We start from the raw sequence: 10,280 nt of genomic DNA, 5'->3' as shown, positions 1-10,280 counted from the left end.
GAGGGACCGCACCCTCGGTCGTCGAATTTCAAAAAATGAAAGTGCTGCCAAAGCTTGAGCGCACCCGCGGTCCCTGAGCTACCGCACCCGCAGTCATGCGTGCCACTTGAAAAATAATGACACCTGCCTTTGTCATGCATATATGTTATAGGTGTCTTCATTTCATCCCTCTCAGTAGCTGAGAACCGAGGGAGAGTTTCAGGAAGAAGGAGTAGGGTTCTTTCATTGTAGAAGTCAACTTGTGCAAGATTTATCCAACCAAACTTCAATCTAAACATAGATTTGTGCTCCTTGTATCAAGATCTACAAGGGGATGTAAGTTTCTTTCAGTTTCAGTATGGTTTGATGTTTTAATGTTGGGGAAATTTAGATATAAGTTATATTATGTGTTCTTGATATGTTGAGCATGGTATAATTGCAATCGGATTGATTTTCGGATACCGCATGAGATGGTATTGAATTTCCAGCATGTATATTGAGTTGAGATAGTGAAGAGTTCAACATGATACATTAGATTTTAATGAGGCTTATGAAAGATTGATATTGATATATGTCGAGGTTTGAGTTATCGGTATTGAGACCTACGCAGTGATGCTGTCGAATTATACCGAGAATGATTATTGACTTGTTCAAGACTTGATGTGAGTTATATATTGATAGACTACTTCTATATATTGGCATTTCAGATTTGATTGACAGATTTAATCTTCGACTTCAAGATCTCGATCAATTCCTACGACAAGAAAAGTATAATTCATGTGATTGTAGGGAAGATACGACTCGAATCAGATTTGATTTGAGTTTCCCAACAAAATCACATACTATATTTATTTTTTTATCTCTTTGATATGAATTGGATTTGTTTATAGATTTATATTCAAATCTCTTGATATAATCATGCTTTGTCTATAGATTTATATTCAAGCATCGAGATAGGAGAGTCATTGACAGATTTGTCAAAACTAGACGTTCGGTGTATCGACGCATAGGAGCAGACTTCCTCCGATTGTAGACATTCGATACAGACACGACCGAAGTCTAGGAGTAAGACATACAGTTACCCCGATTGGGAGGGTAGGTAACAGACAGTGACGTCTTATTCACCCCGGGATCCCTAGAGTAGAGTCGAACTGAGTCTAGACATGATTTGAATTAGACTGCATGTTTTTATAGATTGGTTTCATAGACTATGGAACCCATGATTTATGTTACATGCATGATATGGTGTTTTATGATTTTATTATTCATATGCATGTATACATGTTTTATACTGGGATTTGTTCTCACCGGAGTTTCCGGATGTTGTTATGTCTGTATGTGTGCATGACAACAGGTGGGGTAGGATCTGGGTCACGACAGAGATGAGTTCGAGATAGCGTGGTGACTACGGGCGCAGAATATCACTAGTGGTGTCAGACTAGACTTGTACTACTTGTATTTTGTGGTTTGTATTAAACTCTAGCCGTATGAATGTACAAGAACAAGACATATTGTATGTTTGTAGCAATAAATAAAGAACTTATGCTTATTTATATACATTAGAATTAATGTTGAAAAGCGAAAATTTGACCCATATTTTCTCACAGATCCACTTAATCCCAGATTGAGTCGATTTAGAGCCCGGGTCCCCACAAATGCTCACTTCAACTCCACATTCGACTGCATCCTTAGATTCACATTCAACTCTAGAATCCAGTACATTCACCTCCTCATTTGGACATTGGCTAATATCATGTCCAAACTCTAGACACCAAATACATTGAATATCATAAGTACTAATTTTTGAGTTTTTAAATGTACCTTGATAAAATATTTGCTAGCTTCATGTCTCTACTCTTTCTTTGGTCTAGCACTGATTTTCTCTTCCAAGTTCGTCCTCCACGTGGATGTCAAAGACTCCCTGTGCACACCACGTTCACCTCTTCGGCCTACTCTTTTATTTCCTCACATCGCCTATCATCACCATGATTCACGTGCAAAGCTCTATCCCCACAAAATCTACTAACTCGTCCATTCTCATCATCTTGCCTATCATACTTTTCCTCTCCTTCACTCTGCCTAAACCTCTCACGTAGAGGCTTAAACTCCTTCTCCCATATTCTATCCTCATATTCACATCTACCCGCATTTTTAGATTTAAACCTACTCCCACTAGCACTACCCTCAAGCCTATCAAACCTCTCACGTAAAGGCTCCGATCCATTTGGGTCCTCATTATCCTACTAAAATGATCGAACAATGCCTCCATCTAGACCTTAGAAAGTCCTTGGTTCGTGTCATCTCCTACCTCCTCCAATTTTATTTCAAACATTGTACCTGCAAGAAATGTTAGTAGAAATAAAAATATTGCTCACCCAAATTCTCACGGTCACTCAAAAGAAAATTCGCTCCTCTCCTCTCTATCTATTTTTTTTTCACTTCAAATACTCACCGGTCACTCCAAAGAAATAACTCTCGCACTCAAGTGTTTTCACTCGAATATGATTGTTCTCTCAAATATGTGATCAACCTTTATATATTTTTTTTTATCAAACTAACAAAATTCGACTTGTGAACACTTGCAACTGTCTCACTTGGATTGTACAAAAACAAGAACGATAGCATAACACAGAACAAATTTTTCGAAGATTCCAGAATCACAAGGTAACGAAGTATGATAGAAATAGCGCAGATCTTAAAATAGAACAAAGGATAACACAAAACAAAAGAACGGATTTTTGTTTTTGTTTTTGATAGATATGACAATAGAAACGAAAGGATAACACAGATCTGAGAACAGAACGAAATTTTAGACAGATCTGAAAATAACAACAACAACTTACTTGAATCAAACAGAACCAGAAGCTCTGATACCAAATGATGAGAATCCAAGTACGAATGAGAAGCAAACACGATTATCGAATCACACCCTCAACTCAATAACAAACAAGGATCGATTATGTTGTCCCGATCTTTTGAAACAAGTAACGATTTGTGATATTCACCTCTAAGCGATTTAAACTGAGCAACAAATATGAACGATAAGAACAATTGAATTTCGTACGAACCTTCAAATAACTTGTTTTGACAATCCGTGCGAGAAACAATCGACAAACGCCACAAAGATGAAAATCTTTGATAAGTTTGATTTGTTTTTCTTCTTGTGAAGAACAAAGCTAAAAGCTTTGAAAATTGAGGGAACCTCAAGATTTTCTTATATCATTCAATTGTTTCTCGTTTTTATTCATTACATGGTTTAAATAACCAACAAAAACCATAAAAAGTAGTGTAGAAACATTAAATAAAGTTGTCTAGCAAGTTTGACACGGCAAGGCGCGCGGTGGCGCGACTTCTTGCACGATGGCGTGCGAGTTACTGCACTTCTGCAGCACCCGGCGCGCGGGGGCGCCACTTCTGGCGCCGCCGCGTGCGCAGCTCTGCTGGCCTACGCTAGCGCGCGCTGCTGCACACTGCTTCTGGCGCCGCCGCGTGCGCAGCTCTGCTCATTTGCGGTAGCGCATGCTGCTGCTTCTGCACATCTGCGCTAGCGCGTGCTGCTGAACTGGTTCTCTCGGGCCATTTTGCACTCATATGCTTGGTTGTTCGGGTCTCCTTTTTTTTTTTTTTTTAAACTCCACCACTTGCTTGGATATGCTTGATTCATCATTATTGAACTTGAAGGTCCGAAACAACGACGCTCTCTAAATCTCTTTCCAATCATTTGCACAAGGTGCCCAGCCAGATTCATATCACGAGATGGTGCAAATTGCCATAAAAGTGGAGCAACAACTCAAAAGGCATGGAGTTGGCCGCACCAATCAAACTTAGGGTTCATCATCTTCTTGGAGGTCAAATGTAGTGAAGCGTGAGGAGAGTAAAGTGGTGGCCAAGCCCAAAGTTGAAACCAAACCAGAGGCGCCTAAGAAAGGAGTGCAAGGTAAATCTAAATCTCCTCTTACTCGTTCTAGAGATACTAGATGTTTTAGGTGTCAAGGGTTAGGACATATTGCTAGTGAGTGCCCTAATAAAAGAGTGATGATTTTGAATGAATATGGTGAGTATGAGTCTCAAAGTGATGGGGAGGACGATGATGATGAGATGCCTGCGTTAGAGGATCCCGATGAGGGATATGAGGCGGTTGTAGGTGAAGCACTAGTAACTAGGCGTATCATGAGTGCCCAAGTCAAGGAGGAGGAGATTAACCAAAGGGAAAACTTGTTCCATACTAGGTGTTTTGTAAATCAAAAGGTTTGCAATTTAATCATAGATGGGGGAGTTGTACCGATGTGGCTAGTAGTGAGATGGTGGAAAAATTTGGTTTACCTACATTAAAGCATCCCCACCATATAGGCTTCAATGGTTGAACGATTGTGCGGAGGTGAAGGTGAACAAGCAAGTGTTGGTGTCTTTTTCTTTTGGGAAGTATGTGGATGAGGTTTTGTGTGATGTGGTACCCATGCATGCATGTCATATCTTGTTGGGTAGACCTTGGAAATATGAAAGGCGGGTGACACATGATGGGTACAAGAATAGATATTCATTTATGATGAAGAAAGATTCCATTGTTTTACTTCCATTGTCCCCAAAGCAAGTGTTGGATGACCATTTAAAAAAAAGAAGAGAGATGAGGCTGAAAAAAAGAGTGAACTAAAAAGTGAGATGGCCTTTGAAAACAAAAATGAGATGGCTGAAAAAAAGAGTGATAAAAAGAGTGAGATAGCCATACAAAAGAAAAATGAGAGGGAAGAAAATGAGAGGAAAGAAAATGAGAGGAAAGAGGCCAAAAGAAATCATATGTGGCCCAAAAAAGTGAGTTGAAACACTTGTTGCACACACATGAACCACTTTTGTTGATTCTTTATAAAGAGATCCTCTTTAACACAAGTGATATAGCCGGTTCCCTTCCGAGCATTGTTATTTCACTATTGCAGGAATTTGATGATATATTTCCGGAGGAGCTACCTCAAGGACTACCGCCTTTGAGGGGGATTGAACCCCAAATTGATTTGGTGCCCGGGAGTGCATTGCCAAATCGTCCAGCTTATAGGAGCAATCCGGAGGAGACGAAGGAGCTTCAACGGTAGGTAAGTGAGTTGTTAGATAGGGGTTTTGTGCGTGAGTCCATGTCACCTTGTGCGGTACCTGTTTTATTAGTTCCTAAGAAAGATGGCTCATGGCGCATGTGTGTAGATTGTAGGGCAATCAATAACAGAACCATTAAGTATAGGAATCCCATACCTAGGCTAGATGATATGTTAGATGAATTGCAAGGTGCTTGTATCTTTAGAAAAATTGATTTGAAGAGTGGTTATCACCAAATTAGGATGAGGGAAGGTGATGAGTGGAAAACGGCTTTTAAAACCAAGTATGGGTTATATGAGTGGATGGTCATGCCTTTTGGCTTAACTAACGCTTCTAGCACTTTTATGAGGTTAATGAACCATGTCTTGCGTGCATACATAGGAAAATTTGTTGTTGTTTACTTTGATGATATCCTAGTATATAGCAAAGACTTGGATGAACATGTTAATCGCTTGAGACTTGTGCTAATCACACTAAGGGCTGAAAATCTATATGCTAACTTAAAGAAATGTAATTTTTGTACAAGCAAACTTGTCTTTCTTGGTTTTGTGGTAAGCTCACAGGGGATACAAGTGGATGAAGACAAGGTAAGTGCTATTCGAGAATGGCCATCGCCTACTACTGTTGGTCAAGTCCGAAGTTTTCATGGACTTGCAAGCTTCTATAGGAGGTTTGTAAAGGATTTTAGCACTCTTGCAGCACCGATGACAGCGGGTAATTAAGAAGAACGTTCCATTTTATTTGGGCGAGGAGCAAGAGAAGTCTTTTAGTCTTATTAAGCAGAAATAGATTAATGCTCCTTTACTTGTTTTACCTGATTTTGCTAACACTTTTGAGATTGAATGTGATGCTTCAGGTGTAGGTATTGGCCAAGTTTTGATGCAAGGGGGACGGCCAGTGGCGTACTTTAGCGAGAAACTCAATGGAGCAGCCTTGAACTATCCCACGTATGATAAGGAGTTCTACGCACTTGTGAGGACTCTAGAGACGTGGCAGCACTACTTGAGGCCTAAGGAGTTTGTGATTTACACGGATCATGAGTCTCTTAAGCACCTTAAGGGGCAGCAGAAGTTGAACAAGCGGCATGCCAAGTGGGTGGCATTCATTGAAACATTTCCCTACATCATCAAGTACAAGCAAGGTAAGGAAAATGTAGTGGCCGACGCACTATCACGGAGGTATGTACTAGTCTCTACTTTGGAGTCTAAAGTTTTGGGATTTGAGCATGTGAAGGAATTATATGTGCTAGATGAGGATTTTAAGAATGAATTTGAAACATGTATGCATGGTCCACATGACAAATTTTATTTGCATCATGGTTTCTTGTTTAAAGAAGATAGGTTTTGCATTCCTAGGTCATCCATTCGTGAATTAATTGTTAGGGAAGCGCATGGGTTTGGTCTAATGGGACATTTTGGTGTGGCTAAAACTTTAAGTGCATTGCATGAACATTTCTATTGGCCACACATGAAACGTGACATTGAGCGTGTTTGTGATAAGTGCATTACTTGTAGGCAAGCTAAATCTAAAACACAACCACATGGCTTGTATACACCACTTCTCGTCCCTAGTGAACCTTGGGTTGATATTTCTATGGACTTTGTTTTGGGGTTTCCTAGGACAAAGAAGGGGAGGGATTCTATATTTGTTGTTGTGGATAGTTTTTCTAAGATGGCACATTTTATTGCTTGTCACAAAACTGATGATGCATCTCACATTGCGGATCTATTCTTTAGAGAAGTCGTTAGGTTGCATGGCATGCCTAGGACTATGTTTCTGATCGCGATGTTAAATTCTTGAGTTACTTTTGGAAAACGTTATGGGCTAAACTTGGCACAAAATTGTTGTTTCTACTGCATGTCATCCTCAAACGGATGGACAAACTGAAGTTGTCAATAGAACTTTAGGAAACACTTGTTGCGTGCTATTCTTAAAAAGAACTTAAAGAATTGGGAAGATTGTTTTCCATTTGTTGAGTTTGCGTATAATCGTTGCATGCATTCAACTACGAATTATTCGCCATTTGAGATGTTTATGGTTTTTAATCCTTTGACTCTATTGGATTTGATGTCTTTACCTATGAGTGAAAGGTTAAACATGGATGGCAAAAAAGAAAGCTGAATTTGTGAGGAGTTAGCATGAAAAGGTCAAGACCAACATTGAGAAGAAGAATGAGCAATATGCCAAGCAAGCCAACAAGGGGAAGAAGAAGGCGGTCTTTGAGAAGAGAGATGGGTTTGGCTACACTTAAGGAAGGAAAGGTTCCCCGAAAAGCGATGTTCGAAGCTATTACCTAGGGGTGATGGACCATTTCAAGTCCTTGAGAGGATCATGACAACGCCCTACAACTAGACCTACCAGGTGAGTATAACGTGAGTTCTACCTTTAATGTTAGTGACTGTCGTTGTTTGATGTAGGTGACGAACTAGATTTGAGGACACATCCTTTTCAAGAAGGGGAGGATGATGCGAACATGGAAGGTCAAGCCCCAAGGAACAAATGGGACCCGTTAGAGTTGCCGAAGGGACCGGTTCGAGAGGACGACTGAAGAGATTCAAAGAAACATTGAATGGGCTCATGAGCAATCAAGTAGAGCTTCCAAACAAGGAGCCAAGTCCCGAGGGTTCGTGATTCACGGGAGGAAGTTTGGAAGTCAATGGAAGGAGGTTCAAGTGCTAAAATATGAAGAACGTGAATTTGGACCAGAAGCTTCCACGTTAGGGCGGTCAAACTTCACCGCCCCAGCGCCAAACATTCTGTCCGAAGAAAAGATTTCCAGAACATCTCGAAGTATGGCATCCAAACTCACCGCCCCAGCGCGCCTGTCCAGAACATCTCGCGCTCGGGCGACCAAACTTCACCGCCCCAGCGCGCCGCAGCCGAGAAAATACTTTTTTCCTTATTTAGAGTTTTAATTTTCTTGGTAACTAGATTTGATATCTTTTTTGATATGTAAACATATGATGGAAAAATTTGACACACAATTCAGATTATTATTGATATTTTTTCATTGTTCTTGAGTTTTCTCTCAAACAATTAAAGCTTTTGCTTTGTCAAACAAAATCAAACTTATCAAAGTTTTTAACTTTGTGGAGTTTGTCGATCGTGCTTGTGCGGATTGTCGTCGACTTGTTCTTCGAAGGTTCGTTATTTTCGATCGTTTTATCTCGTGATTATTTGTTGCTAGACTTTTCATAGTTTAGAGGTGAAAATCACAACACACACACTTGATTCAAAAGATCGGGACAACAACGATTCTTTGTTCGTTACTGAATTTAGGGCGCGTGTAAGGCTTGAGATTATTAGTCTTCATTGATGTGATACTCGGAATATATGAGTATGCATGACAGGTAATGAGAACACTAGATTTATTAGTCTTCATTGACGTTACATTCGAAAATATGAGTACGCATGACCTGCAACGAGAAGTATTAAGTGAGATGAGAGTAGGAAAAGACATGAAAAATTAGAGTTTTAATGAAGTGCAGACCGCACCCGCAAGCAGGCATCTAGGAGTTGGAACCTCAGATTCGACAGTACAATCAAAGAGTTTGGTTTTACTAAGAATCATGAGGAACCCTGTGTGTATAAGAAGGTCAGGTGGGAGTGCTGTGGCATTCCCGGTGTTGTATGTTGACGACATTCCACTCATTGGGAATGATGTAGGAATGTTGCAATCAACTAAGATATGGTTAGAGAGTAAGTTCTCGATGCAGGACTTGGGTGAAGCATCTTTTGTATTGGGAATACAGATCTATAGAGATAGATCAAGAAGAGTACTTGGTATCACCCAGTCCACATACATTGATACCATCGTGAAGAGGTGCTCGATGGATGAGTCCAAGAGAGGAACATCTACCAATGTGTCATGGCGTGTCCCTATCCAAGTCTATGTCTCCCAAGACTGATGCAGAGATAGCGGCGATTACAAGCATTCCTTATGCATCTGCAACTGGTAGCATCATGTATGGGATGATATCTACACGTCCTGACGTGGCTTTCGCACTAAGTGTAGTGAGTAGATATCAATCGAACCTTGGTCTTCCACATTGGAAGCTGTGAAAGACATCCTCAAGTATTTGAGAAGGACCAATAAGTTGTTCTTGGTCTATGGGGGTGGAGAACTGAAATTGGTAGGCTATACCGACTCTAGCTTCCAAAGCGATATCGATGAATCGAAGTCAAACTCTGGGTTCGTATTCATGCACAATGGTGCTGCTGTCTCTTAGAAGAGTTCCAAGCAAGACAGTACAGCGGATTCCACACTGAGGCAGAATACATTGTTGCATCAGCTGCAGCAAAGGAGGCTGTTGGATAAGGAATTTCTTCAAGAGTTGGGCGTCATTCCTAATGGAGTTGCTCCTGTCCCGGTGTTTTGTGACAACACGTAGCCATTGCTCAAGCAAAGGAGCCGAGGTCTCATCAGAAGTCCAAACACGTATTGAGAAAGTACAACATCCTCAGAGAGATCGTTGAAAGAGGAGATGTTATGATTGACAAAGTCGACTCCGCAGATAATGTTGCTGATCCACTAACTAAGCCTTTACTTAGACCATTGTTCGAAGAAGCATCGCGAATCGATGGGTTTGAAACATATGGGTAGTTGGCTCTAGTGCAAGTGGGAGACTGTTAGAATAGGTGCCCGTCGAGCCAAGTGTTGGCCGAGGGTTCATGTTTAAACTCTATGTTTAAATCCCCTCTTAATTTGCACTAGAAATCAAGAGGATTTTCAAGGAGAGGATTATTTCTTCCTCAACACTTGAAGAAGAAAAGAGAGAAAAACTTGGACGAGGAGAAAACAACAATTTCGGCCATTGCTTGTGGAGGGAAGAGTGAATGAGTTGTCTTGGTTTGTGAAAAGGTAGAGACCAACTTTTGCATGCCAAGCCTTGGAGACACAAAAAGTTGTCTCCAACCCTTCACCTCCCATGCATGCATATATTATATGGTTTTTAACAAATTAAAAACCATGGACTAAATTTAATTATCTCAAACATATTTGAGACTAATTAAACATCACTTGAATTTACTCAAGCCCACTAGTTAAATAATTTATTTAAATTGAGCTCTAAAAGACTCAATATAATTTAATTAATTCAACACTTGAATTAAATTTAATTATTTAGACTCTACTAGGTCCACTAGTGTTTAATTAATTCAACACTTGAATTAATTTAATTTAGTCCATAATAATGTTTATGAAAATCACAATTTCAAAT

Source organism: Primulina eburnea, unplaced genomic scaffold, assembly GCF_022965805.1.
Source record: "Primulina eburnea isolate SZY01 unplaced genomic scaffold, ASM2296580v1 ctg579_ERROPOS2970300, whole genome shotgun sequence".
NCBI classification, from domain to species: domain Eukaryota; kingdom Viridiplantae; phylum Streptophyta; class Magnoliopsida; order Lamiales; family Gesneriaceae; genus Primulina; species Primulina eburnea.
This window is presented reverse-complemented; position numbering follows the sequence as displayed.